General features: G+C 34.5%; 1 pseudogene; it reads left to right on the forward strand.

The window, feature by feature from the left end:
• Positions 1 to 1,978: 1,978 nt before the first annotated feature.
• On the forward strand, positions 1,979 to 23,765 carry LOC102742068 (small ribosomal subunit protein eS8 pseudogene; annotated as a pseudogene).
• The last annotated feature ends 2,573 nt before the right edge of the window (positions 23,766 to 26,338 follow it).

Here is a 26,338-nt window from a genome sequence, read left to right on the forward strand (position 1 = left end):
ATTCCCCTGATTAGGGAAGTTCTCAGCTACAATTTGCTGAAATATATCTTCTAGTCCTCTCTCTCTCTCCACCCCGTCAGCGATCTCAATAATTCTTACACTGGAATGTTTCGTGGTGTCCTTTATTTCTCTAATTCTGTTTTCATGGATTTTAAGCTGTTTCTCCCAGGCCTCCTCATTTTCCTTCTTTTCTGTCAGTTTGTCTTCTAGATCACTAATTCATTTTTCTGCCTCGTTTACCCTAGCTGTTAGAGTATCTGGATTAGATTGGATCTCATTGATAGCATTTTTAAGTTCTGCCAGTTCAGCTCTCATTTCTGCCCTTAGAGACTCTATGTTGCCATTAATTGATTTCTCCATTCTAGCTCTTGTCTTCATAACTGCTACCCTGAAGTCTATTTCCGACATCTTTCTTATATTGATATCCCTTAGGTCTGCGAGAGAGGCCTTTGTCTCTGGGTCTTTTCTTTGTTGGGAGTTCCTCCTCCTAGTCATTCTGTTGAGTTGTGGTTGAGGGGATGTATAGTTGAAAATATCAACCACAATTCAGGCAAGGTGCACCCTGGGAAAATTTGGAGCAATTGGAAGGCAGCACCAAAAATCCAGGCAAAATGAAACCCAAGAATAAGATTTATAAAGTACAAAAATAAAAACAAACAAACAAACAAAACCCACAAAAAAACCACCCAAACCCATCAAAAAAACAAACAAACAAACAAAAAAGGGGGAGGTGCAGGGAAAGTGGCTATAATTCCTCTGTGTGGGCAAGGTGGAGTGTTTGAGCTCTTCCTGGGTGTATTTTGTTCTCTTTGTTAGAGAACAGTACCTCCCAGAGATATTAAAACTGGTATATATATAAAGGTAGTATTGAGTAGGGAAAAAAGGACTACATTGAAGCTTATATCTATATATAAAAAAAGAAAAAGAGAAAAAAAGTATATGTATGAAAAAGTTCAAGTTAAAAAGTTACTATGGAATATGTTGTATTAAACATCTGGTTGAAATGATAAGTAGGAAATAAAACAGAAGAAGCATGAGAAAGCATTAAAAACAAGAGAGAGAAAAATTGTATCTAAGAAAAACACAGGCCGTGAGGCAACACCAGGAGCTTAATATACTAATTTTCCCCTGGTGTTGGGGTTTTACAGTTTTATGGGGACCCGGCGGTTGTTGTCCTCTTGTTCTTCCAGCTTGTCTTCTGGAGGAGGGGCTTGCCACCCGGGCCACAGCAGTAGCAGTGGCTGGCCTGGGGTCTGTGGGCACAGTTCCAAGCTGGGTCCTCTCTGGCACGGGTGCAGGTGCAGGCAGCGGTTGGTGGCTCTCCAGGCCCCTGGTCCCAGCATTTGCCCCTTAAGCCCCTGTGTTCTGTTTGATCACTGTTATCATTCCTTTCCGTCCCTTCGCCACTGCTCTCCAAGCTATCGCTAGTCCCCAGCGCAGGATGCCTTTGCACTGGGGTATTACTTTCCAAGGTCTGGCTTCTGGCAGTTCCCTCCCCCTTCTGTTTATCCTCTGACATCTGTCTAAGCAATCCCAACTCCGTCTTCTGTACCTCTGGACTGATGATCCTCTGCCCCTGTAGAGATCCAGACGTATAATCTTATATCTCAGGCTGATTTCGTTGGTGTTCAGAGTGGCGTGGTAGATATCTAGCTAAATTCAGGGGACTGGTTGAAACAGAGTCCCACACTCCTCTGCCATCTTGCTTCCTATCCAATAAGAGTTTTCTACCATCTTTTCTATCAAAGAACACTAATTAATTAATTAATTTTTTAAAGATTTTATTTATTTATTTGAGAGAGAGAGAGCACAAGCTGGCAGAGAAGCAGGAGAGAGAAAAGCAGTCTTCCCACTGAGCAGGAAGCCTGATGTGGAGCTCGATCCCAGGACCCCGGGATCATGACCTGACCTGAAGGCAGACACTTAACTGACTGAGCCACCCAGGCACCCCAAAGAACACTAATTTAGATAGCCACCCATGGACAAGAGTACTTTTGTGGAAGCTGAGAGTCCAGAGAAGAACTTTCAGCACAGCATTGGAGCAAAAAATATGAGATTAGATGCACTGAAGAGGATAAGGGGAGTAGTTTTATTTTATCCATGTTACTGCTCCCCCAAGAAGGCACAATTCAATGCCACAGGAGACCCTCCTGGCCTGGTAATTTCTCCCATAGGGGAAAGTGAAAGTGTGAGAGTGAATGCCTGGCTTCCCCAGCTATGTAGGATGCTTCCAGTGAGGCCCACTCTTTCTCAACCTACCCATAATACTGAGGCAAACTGAATGACTGATGTGCAGAGAGGAGCCAGGAAAATAGGCAGGGCTTAGAAATTATCAAAGTGACATAGATCCTATAAACAGCTTTTGCAGACTCCATTGGAAAGCCCACCCATGGGCCACTGGGGATGCCTCACCTGTGGACCACCCCAACTGGCCCATGAACACACCCATCACTTTGTAGGTATCTCCCATACCTGTCCCACACTGTGGCTGGCTTCCTGTGCATGCCCCTGAGGACAGTGAATATGAGCCCTTGCAGATGGCTGGTGAATATATGCTGAAAACCAACCCAACTCTGTGGGACTGAAAGAAATGACATAAATTTGAACATTCAGCACCACCCTAGAGAAAACAAACAGGAAGTTGTTGAAACTTGGCCTGGCTTTGCAGGATCACCTTGTCTCCCCTCCGCAAAAAAAGAGAATTCAAAATAGCTGTTTTAAGGAAGCTCAGTAAGCTACAAGAAAACACAGAAAGACAATATATTGAAATCAGGAAAACAGCACATGAAAGAAAACGGGAGAGATAGATGATAAAAAAAGGACAAACCAGAAAATCTGGAACTGAAGAATTCAGTGAATGAAATGAAAGATGCAATAGAGAGCATTGACAACAGACTTGATCAAACAGAAGTAAGAATCTGTAGGATTGAAATAGGTCATTTGAAATTATCCAGTCAGAGGAGAACAAAGGATAAAAAAGAGTGAATAAAACATACCCAAAATATGAGAATCAATCAAATGAAATAACTTACACATTGTTAGAATTCTAGAAGGAGAGAGTGACAAAGGGACGGAAAGCTTATTTAAAGAAATAAATGCTAAGAACTTCCCAAATCTAGGGAGAGGTTTAGATATCCAAGTTTATGAAGCTATAATCTCTCACCAGATTTTTAACTCAAAACAATCTTGTTCAAGACACATTATAATAAAACTGTATAAAATAGAAGAGAGAATTTTATTTTTTTAAATATTTTATTTATTTATTTGAGAAAAAGAGAGAGAATGAGCAGGTGGGAGGGGCAGAGGGAGAGAGAGAAGCAGTCACCCCACTGAGCAGGAAGCCTGATGTACAGACGTAGGGCTCTTTCCCAGGACACTGAGATCATGACCTGAGCTGAAGGCAGACGCTTAACTGATGGAGCCACCCAGGTGCCTGAAGACAAAGAATTTTAAAAGCAACAAGAGAAAAAAAAATTCCTCACATCTGAGGAAACTCCCATAAGGCTGTGAGCAGATTTCTCAGCAGAAACCTTGCAGACCAAGAGAGAATGGGAAGATATATTCAAAGTGCTGAAAGAAAAAAAAACCTGCCAGCCAAGAAATCTTTCCCTAGTAAAGAGATTTTTCAGAAATGAAGAGGAGAAAGACCTTCGCACAAAAGAAACATTGAGGGAGTTCATTACCAGTAGATATGTCTTACAAGAAATGTTGAAAGGAGTTCTACAAGTCAAAATGAAAAAATGCTAATCAGTAACATGAAAACATATGAAAATATGAAATACTTGGATAAAGATAAGCCTATAGTCAAATTTAGAATACTCTAATACTATAATATGTTGATATGTTAGTCACTTTAGTATAAAGGTTAAAGGACAAAAGTATTTAAAGGCAACTATAGCTACATTAACTTGTTAATGGATAAACAATATAAAAATATATGAATTATAACATCAAAAGTATAATGGGGTGAGGAATAAAAGGGAAGTTTCTATATCTAATTGAAACTAAGTTCTAGCAGCTTAAAATATACTCTTATAAGATGTTTTATATAATCCTCATAATAGCAAGAAAACAAAAACATACAGCTGATCCACAAAAGATAAAGACAAGGGAATCAATTTTTTTTATTGTATCTGTATGAGGTGATGGATGCTAACTAAACTTATTGCAGTAATCATTTCATAATATTTTTAAGTGAAACATTTATGCTATACACCTTATACAGTGATGTATGTCAAATTTATCTCAATAAAACCAGAAAAAAAAGACATGGGAGCCACAGCATACCACTATAAAAAATCATTAATTCACAAAGGAAGCCAACAAGAGAGGAAGAAAGGAGAAAAGGAAATACAGTCCAGCTATAAAAAAATTAATTAGATGGAATTAGTAAGTCCTTTTCAATCAATAATTACTTTAAATGTAAATAGATTAAATTCTCCAATCAAAAGACATAGTGTGGCTGAATGGATACCCATGCAAAAGGATGAAACTGAATAACTATATCCCATCATTATCAAAAACTAACTCTAAATAGATGAAGGACTTAAATGTAGGACCTGGAAAGATAAAACTCATAGAAGAAAATAAGGAAAAACTTCACATCAGTCTTGGCATTGATTTTTTTTGAATGTGACACCAAAAGCCCAGGCAATAGAAGCAAACATAAATAAGTGGGTCTACATCAAACTAAAAAGCTTCTGCACAGGAAATGAAGCAATCAACAAAGTGGGAAGGTAACTTATGTAATGGCAAAAAATATTTGAAAACTATATATCTTATAAGGGGTTAATATTGAAAACATATAAGGATTTTATACAACTCAATAGCAAACATAAATAAATAATCCAATTAAAAATGAATAAAATGCCCAAATAGACATTTTTCCTAAGAAGACATAGAAATGGCCAATGGGTGCATGAAAAGATGCTGAACATCAGTAATTATCAAGGAAATTTTTATGATTTCTTTTATTAAAAAGAGAAGAGATAACAAGTGTTAGCAAAGTTGTGGAGAAAAGGGAACACTTATACATAATTTTGGTGGGATGTAATTGCTGTAGACATTATGGAAAACTGTGAAATTTCCTCAAAAAATTAAAAATAGAACTACTATATGATCCAGCAATTCCACTTCTGGGTATATATTCAGTGGAAATGAAATCTGGAATTTGAAAAGATAGTCTGCATTCCCATGGTCATTGCAACATTATTCACAATAGCAGTGATATGGAAACAACCTAAATGTCCATCTTTGGCTAAATGGATAAAGAAATAAAGAAAATGTGACCACACACACACACACACACACACACTACAATATTATTCAACCTTAAAACAGAAGGAAATCCTGTTAACTGTGAAAGTATGAGTGGACTTGGAGGACATTATGCTAAGTGAAAAAGCCAGACAGAGAAAAATAAGTCAAAGACTGGAGAAAGATACATCATGCTAACAGTAATCAAAAAGAACCTGAAGAAGCTATATTAATCTTAGACAAAGCAGACTTCTGAGGATGAAAAGTTATCAGGGATAAAAAGGAGCATTGCATAATGATAAAATCATCACTTCCCCAAGAAGATGTAATAATCTTTCATGTGCATACAACTAACAAAAGAACATCAAAATACATGTTGCAAAAACTATAGAACTGTAGGGAAAAAGATGAATCCACTATTATAGTTGGAGACTTTAACACACTTCTATCAGTAATTGACAAATTCAGTTGGCACAAAATCAGTAACATAAACTGAACAGTATCATTGACCACTTGGATCTAATTTACATGTATAGAATACTTCATAAAACACTAACAGAATACACATTCTTCTGAAGCTCTCCTACAACATTCACCAAGATAGACTATATTCTGGATCATAAAACAACCACAATTTAACTAATTTAAAAGAATACATATCATACAAAATATGCTATCATACCACAATGAAGTTAAACTAGAAATCAATAACAGGATAGCCAGAAACTCCAACATACTTGAAGATTAAACAACACATTTTTAATTAAGTTTTTTATTTTAATTCCAGTATGGTTAACATACAGTGTTATATTAGTTTCGGGTGTACGATATAGTGATTCATCAATTCTGTACATTACTCATTGCTTATCATGATTAGTACTCTTAATCCCCATCACTTATTTCACACATCCCCCCACCAAACTCCCCTCTGGTAACCCTCTGTTTATTCTCTATAGTTAAGAGTCTGGTTTTTGGTTTGTTTCTTTTTTCCCCTTAAACAACACACTTTTAAATTACACAAGGATCAAAAAAGAATCCTCAAGAAAAATTAAAAATATTTTGAACTAAAGGAAAATAAAAACACAATTTATCAAGTTTTGTGGGGTACAATGAACAGTGCTAGGGGAATTTTACAGAATTGAATGCATACATTAGAATTGAAGAAAGATCTAAAATGAATAATCTAAGCTTCTACTTTAGAAGTAACAATAAATTTCACCACAAGTAAGAAGAAAAATTTTAAAAATAAGATTTAGAGCAGAACTCAATGAAATTGAAAATAGGAAATCAGTACTTTAATTCTGCTAGTAGTATAGATCTTAAAAACTCTCCCCACACACACCCAAAATATGTGAAGTAATGGATACGTTAATTATCTTGATTGTGGTAATCATTTCATAAGGTATACATATATCAAAACATCAGGTTGTACACAGTGAGTCAATCAAACCATAAGCTTATTCTTTGAAGAGATCGATAAAATTGATAAAACTCTACCCAGGTTAAGTAAGAAAAAAAGCAGTAAGACATAGATTACTAGCATCAGAAATCAAAGAGGGGACCATCACTACTAATCTAATGGACATTGGTGAATAAAAAATATTATGAACCATTCTATGACCATAAATTTGATAACCTAGATTTTGTCAAATCATAAAAAAATCAATCATAAAATTGATAACCAATTTCTTAAAAAATACAATTTACCAAAAATCACAAAGGAGAAATAGTCTGAAGAGGACTGTTTTTTCAAAGGCATTCGATCAATAATTAATAACCTTCCCTACACTAGAAATAGAAAGCACTACAGAGCAGTTCATAAAACAATGGAATATACATTCCTAGTCTGATAATCCTCAAATCCCTGCCATATCTGAGCCTGGTTTGATGATTGCTTCATTTTTTCCAACTGTGTTTTTGTCTTTTACTATGATTTTTAATTTTTCTTGAATGCCAGATATGATGTATTGAATAAAAAAGAATTGAAGAAAATAGTCTTTTAGTGTTAGGTTTTAGATTTATCTGGCTAGGCATTAGGCTGTACCTGTAGATGTCAGAAGCTAATATTTCCTCTGGTGGTAGTGTTTTTGCCGTCCCTGTTGTCTTCGGGTTTCCATAGAAACTTATTCTTTTTTTTCTTAAATAAGTCTGAGATATGCTATTCTTTTTTTTTTTTTTTAAAGATTTTATTTATTTATTTGAGAGAGAGAGAATGAAAGAGAGCATGAGAAGGAGGAGGGTCAGAGGGAGAAGCAGACTCCCCGCTGAGCAGGGAGCCCGATGCGGGACTCGATCCCGGGACTCCAGGATCATGACCTGAGCCGAAGGCAGTCACTTAACCAACTGAGCCACCCAGGCGCCCCTGAGATATGCTATTCTTTTGATTGTATTCTCCTATTGTTATTTTTATACAGGACCCCTACTGATGTGGTAAAATGTGGGAGGAGAAGTGTTCTATAGTCCCATGATTGGGTCTTAGACTATTGGTGAACCTTTGCTCTGGTTTGGGACCTTCACAAGTGCTTCTCAGGGACTACCACCCCTTTAGATGAGACAGGAAGGTCAGAGGGGGCTGAAGTTGGTGTTATCCTCCCCCCACAGAGAAGGCTAAATGGGGTTGGAGTTAAGTAGTTTGACTCTAGTAAAACTGATACTCTTGAAGGCAAACCTTGTTAAGAACAAAGAAGCTCTGGGTGAATTTCAAAAGAGCAATTTTTTCTTCTCTACTTGCTAGAAGCTTAAGGGGATTTTCTTCTGATCTTCACTGTGAAAACTCAGGAGGCTCCTTGAGGTAAAACTCACCAAAGTATGGGGCCCTCTACTGAAGTTTTTAACCTTCAACTATGTCCACACTGGGCCTCCAGAAATTCATCATAATAGCATATGTTTGTCTACTTTGTACTAGTTCCCATATTTGTTTTTGCTCTTGAACTTCTGCTCCCTTAAGTTATGATTCTTTGTATGTACCTTCCTGTCTCTTCAATTATGGATCCTGTAGTTTGCTCTGTGGCCTTGATTCTCTGATGGGTCTAAGAGGAGGTGTTCATTTTTAATTTGTTCAGCTTTTTTCTTGTGAGGATTAGAGTAAAGACTTCTAAGCTCCTTACATGCCAGAACAGAAACTAGAAGTCTCTATTATTTTTTAAATTTAATCATTTCTTAAACTCAGAGTTATATTGAGATCACTGAATTCTCACTTTTAATAGCCTCTGTTGTTATTTCATAGATGCTTTAAGGTCTCTTATTTTTGAGGAAATTTGTATTTGTTATTGCTTTATTTTCTTCTATTTCAGAGTTTCTTAATCTTGGTCCTACAGACACTTTGAGCAATATCATTATTTGTCCTGGGGGGATATTTTGTGAATTTTAAGATGTTTAGCACCATCTCTGGCCTCCACATACTAGATTCCAGCAGCACCTCAGTAATTGTGATAATCAAACTATCTGCATAAATTGCAGAATGTCCGTTGGGAGAAAAATTGTACCCAGTTGAGAGCCACTGTTCAACCTATACTGTCTCTTCATTTTTTAATTTTCTTTTTCAGATTTTTTGTCTTGGTCTCATATGTTAAGGCTTTCCTAAAAATTTTGGAAGCTTTAAAAGAATAAAGAATTAAAAAGCCAATTGTAAGCCTTAAACATGTGAGTGGGGCTTATTGAGCTCAGTGCTTTATGGTAATGACAGTGGTTAACTATTGATAGGTCCTTTCCTGGATCCATTCAGTTTTCCAAAGGTCAATTTTCTCATATCCATTCTGGCACATTATATACCTGGCTATAGTAACTTCTTTTTATTTCACCCTTAAAACTTTCTGTTCCACTAAATTTTCTAAATCACAGCTCTAATCAAGTTATTCTCTGTTTAAAACTTCAATGGTTCTTCACTACCTAGAGAAGTAACAGTGGTGCTCTTGACTTTTAAGGCAATGTACAGTATGACAATTCATTCCATTTTCTACATTTATTTACTGCTATTTACTTTATGTCAAATAGAACCTGTGCTCTTCCTCCCTCCAGAGCTTTTGTTCCTATTGTTTCTTCCTGGTAGAACTACTTTTCTCTTTCAGAAAACTAAAATCCTAACCTTTCCTTTGAACACCATTTGAAATGCCATGTTTTAAATGCCATGTCATTTTTCTGAATTTTTTTATTTACTTGTGATAACTCCCTTCTCTGAACTTTGTATACTTTTATTCTATATTTTGTTTCATTTGCAACATATGATATTTTGCTTTATATCCCAGTTATTTGTGAACTCATTATTCTCCTGGATTATAAAATATTTGAGAACATGGTTCAATCATTTTTATATGTTCTGCACCATATAGCACAGAATCTCACACATAGATGGTGCTAAAATATGTTGTTTGGATATAAATTTTAAAAAATTGATATCAGCGACAGCAAAAATGCCATTCTCTTTCAAGAAGACTTCCTGATCATTCAAGTTTTCTTCTATTTCTCTCTAGTCTGAAATTCTATAATACCCAATCTTTGTACCAGTTATTTCAGCAGTTAGTTACTTATTTAATGGTGCCATGTGTCATCCCCAGTAGTTTAAAAGTTGCTTGAGGGCTGGGGCAGTTTTCATTATCTCTTTTGTATTCTTTATAGTGCCTTGAATACATAAGTGGATTCATGAATACTTGTTGAATCAGATTGAACATAGTAGTCTTTCATACTTCTTTCAAAATGCCACACATTTGGCATGCAAATTAAGCATCAATAAATTAGTGGACTATTGTGAAAATATCCTGAAAGTTGCGCATAAAATTCAGCTTCTTGAGAGGAATATTTTTCTCATTGAGATAGTCAGCTAACTCCATTCCAGCTTCATTTACTCTAAAATGATTTATTACAAAGCTAGAGTTTGGTGTACAACTATTATTCTGTATAACCAGCCATTTGTTCATCCTTTAAGTCTTTGTTTCAAAAGGATTTTTCCCCATTCCTCATTTCTTTGTACTTTACAAAATATAAATATTGTACCTGCTATCTTGCCTTTGCCTTCTTTTTTGGCAGGATTCCAGTCACAGTAAATTATCCTCAAAATAATAAGTACATTTGTCAATCAAGAGAAAAACTGTATGTAAATAAGTCTTCCTTAAAGTTTCTCATAACTCTCAATGTGAGAAATACATTCTCAAGAAGTAATGTACAATCTGGTTACAGAGAGGAATATGATTCCCTCTTTAAGCATTCATCTGCCATTTATAGGTTTTATAGGTTTATATAATATGTGACTTCAGAGTTGATCAGGGCAATACTAATACTGTTCCTCCCTCTTGAAGTTGATAGTTATTGAAAGTATTATAATTAACAAAACCCTCTATAATTTTTTACAGACAATTAATATTTTTTATTTTTTTTTTAAGATTTTTTTTTTTTATTTGACAGAGAGAGACACAGCGAGAGAGGGAACACAAGCAGGGGGAGTGGGAGAGGGAGAAGCAGGCTCCCCGCAGAGCAGGGAGCCCGATGCGGGACTCGATCCCAGGACCCTGGGATCATGACCTGAGCTGAAGGCAGTCGCTTAACCAACTGAGCCACCCAGGCGCCCAATATTTTTTATTTTTTTATTTTTCACAGAAAGTTAATAATTAAAAAATCTTCATAGAATTTGATTATATTGTTTAATGAAACCAGTGAACTTGTATAAATCTAGAAGCTAATTATGATGCTTTATTATCATTAACAATTATTAAATCATCACATTGTGATAATCAGAATTTTTAAATTACTAATTACTTCTTAATTTGATATGTCCTGAGTGTTAACATCTGGGTCTAGACAATAAAAAATGCTAAACAATATATATGACAGAAAATCACTGACCACACTAACCATAGTTTTTTGACATATATGCCACTTTTGTAAATCAGGTCAGTATATTTTACAAAGGGCCAGAGTTGTTCAAAATCATTACTCCTCAATTCACATTAATCAATATGCTAGATGCTTTTTCTGATATATTTATTACACACACACACAGAAAAAATCCTTCAAGATTTTTATTTCAAAGATTTCAAGAGGAAGCTGCAGGGAAATTTGCCAAAAGTACCATAAAAATACCACTGTGGAATCTTCAAATTTAAAAGAGAAGAATGGAAAAAGTGTAAAATTAATTGTATTGTTTTCTAGTGATGACCAGGATGTTTAAGTATAAACACTTCATAAAAAATGGGCCTCATTTCCATTATCATTTTAATATGCTTTCAGACATATGCAATATTATTGCTATATCACTAATGGTGTTCTTTCAAGCCTGCCTTCACATCCAGTGCTTTTAAACTGCTATTATAATGCTTTTTTTATAACAATTTCTATTTAAATGCAAAGTCCTATGGAGCTAAGCATTGCTGGCTTTTTCTTTTATGTGCATTTTTAGAATATAATTCAACTTAACATTTCCTCCATTTATTGATTTTATGATGAAAATAAAATGCCTTAAAATATTTTGTAAATAATATTATTTTTATATTTATTGCAAAATATCAGACTGGAAAATTAGCATATAACAAAAATTTTACAATTATTGGAACTTTTTATTTTATTTTATTTTTTTTTTAAGATTTTTTTTATTTATTTGCGAGAGAGAGAATGAGAGACAGAGAGCATGAGAGGGAGGAGGGTCAGAGGGAGAAGCAGACTCCCCACTGAGCAGGGAGCCCGATGTAGGACTCGATCCTGGGACTCCAGGATCATGACCTAAGCCGAAGGCAGTCGCTTAACCAACTGAGCCACCCAGGCGCCCCACAATTATTGGAACTTTTTAAAGATTATTACTCACCTACTGTCTCTTACTGTTCTAAGCAAAACCTTTATTTCATCATAATGTCTGAAATGTGTCTCTTCAGAGAATATATACTTTTGTGTTGCTTTAAAATACTATTCTCTTTATAGCTGTGAGCATCCATAAGATTGTACTATGGCTTGTTATATGAGCTAAAATTTTCACTGTGTGAATTCTTACTTGCTGGTAACTTTTAATTAGCTATGCAGGTAGACCAAAATACTAATAAAAATTTCAATTAGAATAAAAGTTCTGCCTTAATCTGGTGTTTTGAAATTTAAAATATTTTACTCTGTCCCTTCCCTTTCTGTTTGGGGTTCTATAAGGCACTGCATCATTACAGTTTGTTTCCCATTCCTTATTATCTCATATTGAAAGTCTCCATCCTTTCCTAAATTTGCAATCCCTGTCCAATTTCATTGCTAGTCTATTTTAGCTCCCATTCTTTCAAAGACTGGAGAAATAGTAAAATAAAATTCATGAAGAAGAAAGTGGAAAGGAAAGAAGATGGCAAAAATAGAGGGAGATTCATAGAATGCTTGAACTTTCAGCTCAGAACTTTCAATTTTGGGTTAAGATAGAGTAAACTCATTCCACTGCATTTCTCTCACTGTATACAGTTATAAAACCTGGATAGAATACATAAGGCAGCTATTTGAGATTTCTAAAAGGTAAATATTAACAGTCAGGTTAAGGAAAATGACTGGAATTTGAAATGCCCCCAAATTGGTGGCAAATTTACCATTTTCTCTTTACCAGTATCTCCCAGCCTGAAGTTAATGAATCAAAGTGTCACCAGAATGCAGAAAGAGACCAGAGAAGCCCTCTAATTCTAGCTAAAGGAGAATGAAAGGGAACTCCTAAAGTTCAGAGAGTGTGAAAATCCCTCATAAGTGTGTGTGTGTGTGTGTGTGTGTATAATTTTCTCTGTTCTTTCACTCTCCAATCCCCAAGTAATTCTATAATTCTATGGTGGTTGTGGCAGCAGGAGCCAAAACTCTGATTAAGAAGAACCTTCATTTCTTTTCAGTGGATTTGTGGTTCCAAGAGTACGAGGACAAAATTTGTTTCTCTTTTTCTCTTTCTTCCTACAGCTTGGCCCCTCTCATACAGGTAAATCTGCGTAAGTGTATAGTAGAATCAGGAAATCAAAGCCCAACTTTCTGGACAGAGAACTAAGAGGAGCCTCAGGGGAAAAGAGGAGATGTCATTGAGAGGGAGGAGCTGGGACAGTGACCTCATAACATTGTTTTGTGAAATTCTAGGCTCATCCTTAAATGGCTCATACAGTGGATCTTTTCCTATTCAGCACAGCAAAAACTTTGAATAAACTAATAAACTAAACTGATGAATAGACCAAGGCTTAGATTCCAAATTGTTGGCACACAGTAGACAAATTAGAACAGTACCACAAATGCTTTGAAAACTGAACTGTCATTGGAACCATAGCCCACAGAATGCGAGATGGAAATGTGAGATGGAAATTTGAGATGGAAAAAAATAGGTTGATTAGCTTCTAAAACAAAAACATCAATGTTATCTTGGAATTTAAACAAGACTCAGTGTTTCATAATATATTCAAAACATCTAGGATATGTAAGTGAAGCCAATATCAATGCATAGGGAAAAGAAGCAAATGCCAAGATGACACAGATGTTGGAATAATCTGACAAATATTTAAAATAGCTATTACAAAAATGACCTAGGAGGCAATCACAAACACTCTTAAAACTAAGGATATCTCGGGAAAAAAATTCAATTATAAAAAGGAATCAAATGGAAAGTTTAGAACTGGTAGTGCTTTAACCAAAAAAGAAAAAAAAAAAGGAAATACACACAGAAACAAAGATCAAAACAAAACAAAACAAAATTCACTTGATAGAACAAAACAGCAGGATTGAAATAATGGAGGAAACAGTGAATGCAAATAAATCTGTAATTACATCAAAATTTTAAAAGTCTGACTCCTCTAATTTGAAGACAAAGATTATCAGACTGGATCAAATTCCAGCTGTATGCTGCCCAGAAGAAAGTAAGATAAAAATTTTAAATAAAATAATAAAGATATGTGATGAAAACATTCAACAATAAACTTGTAGAGCTATACACATTTCAAATAAAATTGTCTTAAAATTAAGAATTGTTATTAATTATAAAGAAAGATATCATAATGATAAAATGGTCAATCAACTAGGAACATATGACTATTTTTAATTTTTATGATCTTAAATACATATTTTAAAAATATATAGAGAAAAGAAATGACAAAATTAAAAAGATAAATAAACTTCACATTCGGAGTGGGGGATTTTAACAGATGTCTCTCAATACATGTTAGGCAAAAAATCAGTAAGCATACAGAAAACTCAGGACACAGTTATCAGACTTTATCTAATTTGCACAGAGCACCTATAGGCAACACATCCTAACAAAGTCTGTATTTCTGAGATTATAGCATTTATAAATTTTCTAAAATTAATTATATGCTTAGTTATGAAGCAGGTTCCAATAAACTTTATAGGACTAAAATCATACTGAGTATATTATTTATGCTCAATGGAATTAATAAAAACACTTCAAAATAATAACAAACCTCCAGTAATTTAAAAATTAGGCACTACATCTCTATATTACCCAAAATTCATAGAAGAGGACAAAATATGAAGTAGATCATAATATGAGCTAATGATATTGGAAATATGTTTCAGTGAAACTTGTTGAATACAGCTATAGCAGTGTGTAGAAGAAAATTAATAGCTTTAAAATGCGTACAGTTGGGGCACCTGGGTGGCTCAGCCAGTTAAGCGGTTAAGCATCTGCCTTTGGCTCAGGTCATGATCTCAGGATCTTGGGATCAAGCCCCACATCAGGCTCCCTGCTCCTTGGGGAGCCTGCTTGTCCCTCTCACTCTGCTTGTGCTCTCGCTCTCTCTCTCAGATAAGTAAATAAATCTTTAAAAAGAATAAAAAATAAAATGCATACAGTAGAAAACTACAAAAAGTAAAAAATGAATTATCTATATAGTAAATAATTTGTAAAGCAGAGAAAGTAAGAAATAAGTTAGACATGTGCAAAAATTAATAAAACAGAAAACAATATAAAATACAGGAAATCAAAGGTAAAAGTTGGTTTTTGGAAATTTCTAATGCAATTTATAACTGCTTGTCATAACTGACCAAGAAACAACAAAGGAAGGCACAGACTTCCAATGTCAGGAATAAGAGTGGGAGTAATACTACATGTCATACAGAAGTTACCGACACAAAAAGATGTAAATGGATTTATTCCATTTATTTTAAAAATGTGATACAATGGAACAGAAAAATAGAAAATATGATTGCTTGATAAATATAATTAATCTTCTGACGTAGAAATTCCAGGATCAGATGACTTGCTTTGAGAATTTTACCAATAAATTAGGCAAGAAAAATGACTCTTAAAGGAATTATTTGAAAAAGAGAGAAAGCAGGAATAGTTCTTAACTCACTTTATGATGCTAGCAAAACTTTGATTCCTAAATCTGTCAAATACATTTTAATAAATGGAACAAATCCAGATCAATCTCTTTCACAAACATAGATAAAAAAATCCTAAATAAACTTTTTCCTACACTAATCAATAATATATGAAAAGGAAAAAAATCACTATCTGTTTGTATTTATTGCTAGAACACATAGCTTAACATTTAAATATCTGAAAACAGAATTTACTATATTAATATTTGGTTCTACCTCTCAATATTGGGACATGCTCATTCAGCCAATATTTGTTCATGAATTTCACAATCAAAATTCTTTGATATGCTTATCTTGTTAAAAAAAAAATCTCAGAATCACGTGACTGTTTTGATCACTCCTTCCTGGACAACTGTTTCAGTTGCAACAATGTAGAAAAAAAACTGTTACTTTTTCTTCTCATTTATATCTTTTGAGCAATATAAAGCAAACAATTCAATCAGAGTTTTGGTGGGCATGAACTCCTAACTATAGGTTACATTTTCCAGAAGATTTTGAAACTGCATGTGGCAATTTGACTAACTTTTGGCTATTGTAGAGTGAATAGAAGTGATGTGTGCAACATTCTGCTTACATTATTTTAAAAATAAAATTTCTTTCCCTCCACTTTGTCTTTTACTCCCCTTACGGGTTAGAACAGTGATTGATATGGCCATCGTGTCAATGCTGTCCCTGTTGATGAGGGCACCACCAATGGAGCGGGGAGGGATTGACAAAGAAATGAAATAGGATACACCTACTTTCTTTCCCAGCATTGTAGAATCAAGCAGCCTACTCACCCTGGACAGCCCGTGCATCACTGTCCTGTTACATACAGGAAAATAAAACCTCATCTGGTTTGAGCTATTATATTTGTGGTTGTCTTTGTTACAGCAGAGTAATTTATATACTAGTTAATAACTAAAGAAAATAAAACTCTACAATAAAGATGTTTAATTATTATATAACAAGAAATTTGGAGGTTCCCAGATTTGGCAAAATGCCTAAGAAATGGTGGCAGGTAGCTAGGCTTTTTTTTTTTCCCCCTATATATCCCCTATGCCACTCTCAGCACATTATTCTTAGTTTTATACTCTCATGGTCCCAAAATGACTGAAGCATCTCCAAATATCTTTTTCTCATAAAATAAATTTCATTTAAAGTTAAAAGGAGTATAATTTTCCCCAAATTTCCAGTATCCTTTACCTTATGGCTCTGCACAGAAGTGTGTTTACCTTCTTACCCCTAAAAGGAATCACTCACAAAATGGTAATGGGATTATTTTGCTTGGTTTAGGTTAATCATAGTTTCCCTAAGGCTTGGAGAATGACATACATATTGCCAGTGACATGTCCACTTATTTCCTGTTTAAATATACAGGTGCTTTCCCCCAATATATACATATTAATTTTTTTCTTTTCTTTTTCAATGCATTTATAGCCTTTCAAAGTGAGAAATGCTGAGAGGCTCATCTAGTTAACGAATCTAGCTTGAAACAAATGATGTTTGGTTTTTGTACTTATTTGTTAAGTTCGGATGTGGCTCCTCTATCTAAAAAAGATAAATTTTCCACCCCCAATGTATTCATTATACAATAATGGAGAAGGAATAAGATAACTTCATTTTAAGTGGAAGGGGAAGGGATTCACAGTTGTTAGTCCACAGTATGTATCATAACTTACTGGAAAGGATTAGTATTGATTTTCTGCCTTCAGTGGGATAAGCTATTTGCTGATGTGATGGATTAATTATATTAATTGATTTTTGAATATTGAATGAGCATATTATATCTGGAATAAATCCAACTTGGTCATTCTGTATTATTCATTTTATACATTGTTGAAGTCAGTTTGCTAATATTGTGTTGAGGATTTTTCCATCTATGTTCATTACAGATACTGGTCTGCACTTTTCCCTTCTTGTAATGTTTTTATGAGGTTTTGGTATTAGAGAAATGCTGGCCTCATCGAATGAGTTAGAAAGTAGTCCCTCTGATTCTATCAACTGGGAGAGATTGTAAAGAATTGGTATGATTTCTTAAATTATGGTAGAATTTACCAGTACAACCATCTGGGCCTGGTGCTTTGTTTTGGAAGGTAATTATTAATTCAATTCCTTTCACAGATATAGGCTTATTTCAATTATATATTTCTACTTGTGTGAATTGTGGTAGCTGTCTTTTTCAAGTAATTTGTCCATTTTATCTAGATTGTCAAATTTGTGGGCATAGAGTTCTTCAGAATATTCTATTATCCCTTTAATGATTTGGGATCAGTAATAATATCCTCCCTTTTTTCTGATATTAGGAATTTGTGTCTTTTTTTCCCCTCTGGGTTAGCCTGGCTAGAGTTTTATCAATGTCTCGAATCTTTTCCAAGTACCAACTTTTGGGTTTACTAGTTTTCTATTGATTTAGTGTTTTCCATTTCATTCATTTCTGCTCCGTTTTTTTCTTCTCTTTGCTTTAGGTTTATATTTCTCTTCTTCCTGTAGTTTCCTAAGGTGAAAGCTTGTACTATTAAATTTAGATATTTTTTTCTTTATTAATATATGCATTCAATGTTATAAATGTCCCCTTAAGCATGCTCTTTACCAAATCACACACAGTTTGATGAGTTGTGTTTTCACTTTCATTTAGGTCAAAATAATTTTAAATTTCTCTTGGGATTTCTTTGACCCATTTGCTACTTAGAAGTTTGCTGTTTACTCTCCAATTATTTTCCAGCTACCTTTCTGTTATTTTGTAGCTTAATTTCATTGTGGTCTGAAAGTATGATTTATCTTTTTAAAAAGTTTCTTAAAGTGTGTTTTATAATCCAGAAGGTGGTCTATTTTGTTGAATGTTCTATGTGAGCTTGAGAAGAATGTGTATTTTCCTGTTGTTGGATGAAGTGTTTTATAAATGTCAATTAGATTCGGTTGATTGATGGCACTTCTCTGTTCAACTGTAACCTCACTGATTTTCTGCCTGCTGGTCTGTCAATTACTGATAGAGGGGTTTTGAAGCCTCCAACTATAATAGTGGATTCATCTATTTTTCCTTGCAGTTCTATCAGTTTTACCTCACTCATTTTGACATTCTCCCATTAAGCACATGCACATTAAGATTATGTTATATCATTTTGGGAAAATGATCAGTTTATCATGATAAAATGTCCCTTTTTATTCCTGATAATTTTCCTTGTTCTAAAGTGTGGTTTACTTGACATTAATATGGCTATGCAAGCTTTTTTGATTAGTGTTAGCATTATATAACTTTCTCCATCCCTTCACTTTTAATATAGCTGTATCTTATATTTAAAGTGGGTTTCTTGGGGCACCTGGGTGGCTCAGTCAGTTAAGCGTCTGCCTGGGGTCATGATCCTGGGGTCCTGGGATCGAGTCCCGCATCAGGCTCTCTGCTTAGCAGGGAGTCTGCTTCTCCCTTTGCCCCTCCCCACTGTTCATGCTTGTGCTCTCTGTGTCTCTCTCTCTGAAATAAATAAATAAAATATTTGAAAAAAAATAAAAGTGAGTTTCTTGTAGACAACATGTAGTTGGGTCTTGTCTTTTTATCCATTCTTTAAGTCTCTGTTTTTTATTTGGCATATGTAGAACATCACAGTTTAAAGTGATCATTGATACAGTTGAATTAATATGTACCATATGTGTAATTATTTTCTATTTTCCTTATTTTTTTGTCTACTCTTTTTTGCTTCTTTGGTTTTAATTATTTTATATAATTCCATTTTTCTCTTCTCTTAGCATGTCAATTATACTTCTTTTGAAAATTTTTTGTGGTTGCTCTAGAATTTATAATACATGAACATTTATGAGTAATTTAAGTTCATTTTCATACAACACTCCACAACTTCATGGGTAGTGCAGGTACTTTATGACAGAGTATTTCCAATTTGTCCCCCTCATCCCTTAAATCATTGCTGTCATTAATTAACTTATCCATAAGCTCTAATTACTCATACATTGTTGCAATAATTATTATGAACAGGTAATTCTGTTAAATCAAATAAGGATGAGAAAAATGAAAATTTTATTTTACCCTCATGTATTCCTTCTCTGATGTGTTTCCTTTTTCACATAGATTTTAGTTTTTGACCTATGTCTTATTCCTTCTCTTTGAAGAATATATTTTAACCTTTGTTGCAAGGCAGGTCAATTGGTGACAAAATCCCTGTTTTTATTCGTGTGAGAAAGCCTTTATTTTTCCTTCACTTTTTAATTTTTTTTTAAATCTAGGTGAAATTCACATAACACAAAACTATTTTAAACTATACAATTCATTGCATCACCCTAAAGGGAATTTCCATACCCATTAAACAATCACTCTTTATCCACCCCCGCCCCCAATCCCTGGACCCTGACAATCACTAATCTGCTTTTTTTGTCTGTGGAGTTACCTATTCTGGAAATTTTCTATAAATGAAAGCAAATTATATGCCACATTTTTGGTCTTGATTCTTGCATTTAGCATAATGTTTTTAAGGTTCATCCATTGTATTGTGTTGAATTGGTATCCTGCTGCTTTGCTGAATTCATTTGTTAGTTCTAACAATTTTTTTTAGACTTTTTGGGTTTTCTACATATAAGGTTATATCATCTGCAAACAGAGACAATTTTACTTCTCTTCCAATTTGGATGCTTTTCCTTTCCTTTTCTTGCCTAATTACTCTGGCTCGAGCTTCCAGTACTATGTTTAATAGAAGTGGTAAAGCAGGCATCCTTGCCTTGTTCTGGATTTTAGTCAAAAATCTGTCTTTCACCTTTGAATATGATGTTCAGTATGGGATTTTTATATAGGGCTTTTATTATGTTGAGTAGTTTCTTTCTATTCCGAGTTTCATGTTTTTATCATGAAAGATTACTGAATTGGGTCAAATGCTTTTTATGTACCAGTTGAGATGATTTTTACCTCTTCATTCTGTTGATGGCATATTCCATTAATTAATTTTTGTATGTTGAACCATCCTTGCATTTTAGGAATAAGTCCCACTTGGTCATGGTGTATAATCCTTTTAATATGCTGCTGAGTTCTGTTCACTAGTTAGTACTTTTTGGGGAGTTTTTCATCAATGTTCATAAAACATATTGGTTTGTACTTAACTTTTCTTCTAGTATTTTTGTCGGCTTTGGTATCATGGTAATGTTGGCCATTTGGAATGAGTTAGCAAGTATTCTCTACTCTTGAATTTTTTGGAAGAGTTTGAGAAGGAGTATTATTAATTCTTCTTTAAATGTTTGGTAGAATTTGCCAGTGAAGCTATCAGATTCAGGGCTTTTTGTTACTGGGAAATTTCTGATTATTGATTTAACCTCCTTACAAGTTATAAGCCTATTCAGATTTTCCATTTCTTCATAATTTATTAATGGTAGGTTTGTGTTTCTAGGAATTTGTCTATTTCATCCAAGTTCTCCAATTTGAGTTTTAGTGATTTTGTCTATTGTTTCTCTCTTCTCTATTTCATTTATCTATGCTCTAATCTTTATTATTTATTTCCTTCTTCTAGCTTTGGGTTTCATTTGTTCTTAATTTTTAGTTCTATGTGACTATCCACATTTAACCTAAGCACCCCTCTCTCTTCTGGAAGCTTCAAGAAAGAGACAACACATGATAATACCCTGAAATTTCCTCTTACTTCTTATGATATGTCATCATTTGGCATGTAGGTTGAATTGCAGGATATAACAAGAAAAAAATTGACCACACATTTTGCTCCATATAAAAAGAGTAACAAGTTTCTCATCCTGATATGATTGGGTCACCACTTGCCCTCATTTGCCCTCCTTTACTTATCTATTTTGCACAGTTTAGGGACTGTTGTTTATACCACCCATTTTTTTAGTAATCGAGGTATTTATCAAGTATGGGATGTTTGGATAAAATTAATAGCAAATATTACTATTAGTGGCTTAAATAATAAAGATCTCTAATTACATACAATCACAGAACTGTAATCCTTTTTTAGAACCCTCCAGAAGATTTCCCCTGACTTCCCATTGACTAGCATTTTGTCACAAACAAATCTATAAAATAATCACCAGCAAAGGAGTATGAGATTAGCACACTTTATTAAGACCAATCATGATTCATCCTTTGTGGCTATAGATATTTCCCCCCTTCCCTGGGCATATTGCTGACTCAACACAATTTAGAGTTTGTAAAATTATGTTGAAGGAGGGGATGGCTATTAGGTAAGCAACCAACTCTATATCAAGCATATATTTCCTTTGATTTGATTATATCACAGTCTCCTGAGTTTTCTCCCATTTCTCTAACTGCTCATACTTATTTTATGAGGCTTGCTTCTGTTTAACTCTTAAATACTGGTGTTATTTAGAACTCTGGCTTTTGCTTCCCCCTCCCCCATTTTCCTACTCTACAGATTATTCTACAATATACTCATCTAGTTTCTTGGTTTCAGTTGCCTCAAAAGTGCTGACAATTGCTATATATATATATATACACATACACACACACATGCACTGAATATATTTTACTATTTAGGACTGTATACCCAGCTAGTTACTGAATATTTCTGACTTTCAATAACAGGCATCTCAAACTCACGATGATCAAAACTAACAATTATTTTCTTACAAAACCTGCTTCTTCTGTTGTCATTATAATAGCAATTCATTAAACTGCCCAATCAAGGACCATAGGTATCATCTTACATTCCTATCTTTCCTCAATCTCTACATCCAGATAATCACCAAGTCAGGATAAATCTAGTTTTGAAAAGGTGGGAGAAGATAAGATTAACCAAAAGAATGTATAGAGTAAGAAATAGACCTAGTAATAAGTCTAAGAAATGCCAATATCTAAAGAATAGCCATGGAGAGGAACTACAAAAGAATGCATAGTAATTATAAATAATAATGTACTGTATAATTGAAATTTGTTAGGAGAATAGATCTTAAGTGCTCTCTTCACACACAGAGAATCAAACTATGTGAGGTGATGGATATATTAGTTGAGTATGGTAATCGTTACATAAGGTATATTTACTTCAAAACACCATATTGTATACTTTAAGTATATACACTTTTAATTTGTCAAACATATCTAATAAAGCTGGAAAAAATTAAAAAATAAAGAATATACCTAAGTGACAAAAAAAACAGGTATATATAAAGAGAAAAATATGACTTTCTGAGAGGAAAGTGAAAAAAGACTTTCAGGAGGGTAGAAATAATTCTTTCACAGCCAGTGCTGATAGAGGTGGGCATCTCTCGGGACTAGTGCCACAAACGCTGCAAGACTGGGGGCAAGAGAAAGACCTTCCACAAGAAGCGAAAGTATGAGCTGGGGTGCCCTGCTGCCAACACTAAGATTGGCCCCCACTGCCCACACACGGTCTGTATTCTGGGAGTCAATAAGAAGTACCATGCCAGGGACCTGGGTGGTTCAGTTGGTTAAGCATCTGCCTTTGGCTCAGGTCATGATCTCAGGGTTCTAGGATGGAGCCCTGCATTGGGCTCCCTGTTCAGCAGGGAGTCTGCTTCTCCCTCTCCCTCAGCTCATACTCTTTCTCACTCTCTCTCAAATAAATAAATTTAATTATTTATTTGACAGAGAGAGACACAGCAAGAGAGGGAACCCGAGCAGGGGGAGTGGGAGAGGGAGAAGCAGGCTTCCCGCGGAGCAGGGAGCCCGATGCGGGGCTCGATCCCAGGACCCTGGGATCATGACCTGAGCCAAAGGCAGACGCTTAATGACTGAGCCACCCAGGCACCCCTAAATAAATAAAATCTTAAAAAAAAAAAAGTACCATGCCTTGGGGCTGGACATGGGGAATGGCGAACTTCTCCTGGGGCTCCAAGTGTTGTATGTGCAAAACAAGGATTATTGATGTTGTCTGCAGTGCATCCAACAATGAACTGGTCAGCACCAAGACCTGGTGAAGAACTGTATTGTGATGTCAATCACACCCTACTGACAGTGGTATGGGTCCCACTATGCACTGCTCCTGGGCCTCAAGAAGGACTCCCTAGGAACAAAAGATTTTAAACAAAAAATGATCAAAGGAAATTCAGAAGAAATATAATGAAGGAAAAAGAATGCCAAAACCAGCAGTCTTCTGGAGGAGCAGTTTCATCAGGGCAAGCTTCTTGCATGCATCACTTTAAGACCAGTCCACTGTGGCAGAGCAGAAGGCTATGTGCTGGAGGGTAAAGAGCTAGAGTTCTAGCTGAAGAAAATCAAAGCCTGAAAAGGCAAATAAATCTTCCTCCCTCCTATCTTCAGTCAGGTAATAAAAGTGTTTATTGTTCTGAAAAAAAAAGGTAGAAATAGTTATTTTAAAATAAGGCAAAGTAATTTAATGTAAGTGCAGCAAAATGTCCATTGTACTTAGCAAAAAAAAAAAAAAAGATGTTGGGACAGAAACCTGATTTTGGTTGGCCAAAAAGTGAATATAGAAAGGAAATTTGGGGATATGGTGATCTGAATACATGTTATTTTTCTCATTTTTTAATTAAAAAATATTTTTTGAATATGTATTCTTCTTCATCTGTTCCTACACTCAGCTTCTTGGATGGAAAGTTTTAACTAAAATGTGCTTCATGGTAACATATATTTGTTGGAAATTTTAGATGTATTTGTGGAAAGTTTTCTACAAAAGAGAGTAGGTTTTAAAGTTCATTGTTTGTAATAATTAGTATTTCTCCTTTAGAGCCTGGGGCGAAGAGTACAGCTTCCCAGCTATTCCAGAGACGCAAAGTTGCAGTGTACAGGAACTCTAGGCAGTATAAGTAGCTATATGCAATCTTTGAAGAAACTACCTCATCATGAAAATATAGGCAGCCTCCAAAGTTATTTATCCTAACAAACTAAATTGATCCTAGTCAGAACACTTAGGAGCTGACTGCCTTTCTTTTGTACTAATAAAATAAACATTATTAGATGGTTTACCGAAAATAAGATGAAAGAAAGAAAATCAATTATATTATCTAATTTATCATAATAAATTAGAATAGATGAATTCATCCTAAATGCCAGAAATTAAAGTGAAAAAATATTTGGGCAAATATTTAGTTCCCAAACATCACTTTTGAAAGATAACACAGATATGTTGAAAAAAAAAAGAATGAGAAACAATTCACCAGACAAATATGAACAAAAATCAATCAAAAGAGGCAATATTTATATCATATAAGGCAGCATTCAATACCAGAACTAGATCATTAATTATGACAAAAGAGAGAATATTCCCCCATCCCTACATGTGGATGCTCCAGCCCCTGTAATTTGTGAATATGTTAAACTAAAAAGAGAGATTTTGGAAATGTGACTCAGGTTAAGGATCTGGAGAAGGAGATTATTTTGGATTATCTGGGATGACCCAACCTAATCATTCAGTCCTTAAAAGCAGAGAACCTTTTCTGGATGTGGTCAGAAGGAGATGTGATTACAAGAAGGATCAGAGTTATAACATTACTAGCTTTGAAGATGAAGGAAGAGGGCCATGAATCAAGGAGTGTGGGTGGCCACTGGAAGCTGAAAGTGTCAGAGACACTGATTTTCCCTTAAAGCCTTCAGATAGGAATGCAGTTGATTTAAAGCCAATGAAACCCATGTCAAACTTTTAATCTACAAAACTGTAAGATAGTAACTGTGCATCATTTTAAGCCACTGAGTTGTAGTAATTTGTTACAACAGAAATATAAAACTCATACAGGTTTTTACAATAACACAATTAATAATCAACAGAGAATATAAAACAGCCACAATTTTTATGCTCCAAACAAAAAAGCAATAAAATACATAAAGCAAAAACTCCTAGACAATACCTAAATCCAGAAACATCATAGTAAAATGTTTTAATATATTTGTTTAAGCCAAAGGAATGTAGTTGCTTGGGATTTAAGCAATACAATAACATTTTTTTTTTTTATGAGTAGAGACAGTGAGGGGAAGGGATTAGCCTCTGTAAGAAGGTAAGTTTTTACCCTATATAAGAGAGTATATATTAATCTATTTTATTTGTGTAAAGCTTACAAATACAAATTTTGAGCTTGGCTGCAAACAAAAATTGAATATATTCTCCCAAACAAATTTTTATAGGCCATATTCCCAGACCTTAAAAAATCAGATGACAAAAGCAAAGAATCCAAAAAAAGGTATGATCCTCTGAAAATAATTTTTCTTTACTGGGAGATAATGAATAGTCATCTAAATACCTTATGGATTAAAGAGAGAATATATAAATTTTGAAACCAAATAGCATAATGTAAAAATCCATTGTGTTTAAATGGAATTCCACTTGGGTTTTTTAAGGCTGTATATTTCAACTATGTAAGTGTATAGCTCGTGTGTAGTTACTCCTGTCCTTTCTGGGTGATTGCTGTTCTCATTTTATTGAATAGTCCTTGCTTCTTTAAGATGGGTATTAATAAATTTTTTCACATGGCACAGGAAATTTCCACCTGATCTATTTCTGACCTATTTCTGATAACCTGATCTATTTCTGATAACCTTATCTATTTCTGATAACCTTATTTCTGATAACCTATTTCTGATAAGGTAGGGATTACATAAACAGTGTTTAGTAGTTACAGCTTAAAAATGATCACCTCAAGAGAGAAATTTTCACTTTTTGAAAAATCCAAATCTATATAAAGTTTAAATAAAAAGCAGAAATGTTTAGATAAATTTGGAATTTCTTATAATTTGTAAGGACGGGTTTTTTGTTATAAACTAATTATTAATTTCCAAGTAACCAACCATATTTTTAACTTTAAATTTCAAAGAGACTGAAATAGTAATAAAACAGCTTCCTCTCCCATTTCCCAAGTA

The sequence above is a fragment of the Leptonychotes weddellii genome, chromosome X, assembly GCF_054177405.1.
Source record: "Leptonychotes weddellii isolate Sample4059 chromosome X, ASM5417740v2, whole genome shotgun sequence".
NCBI classification, from domain to species: domain Eukaryota; kingdom Metazoa; phylum Chordata; class Mammalia; order Carnivora; family Phocidae; genus Leptonychotes; species Leptonychotes weddellii.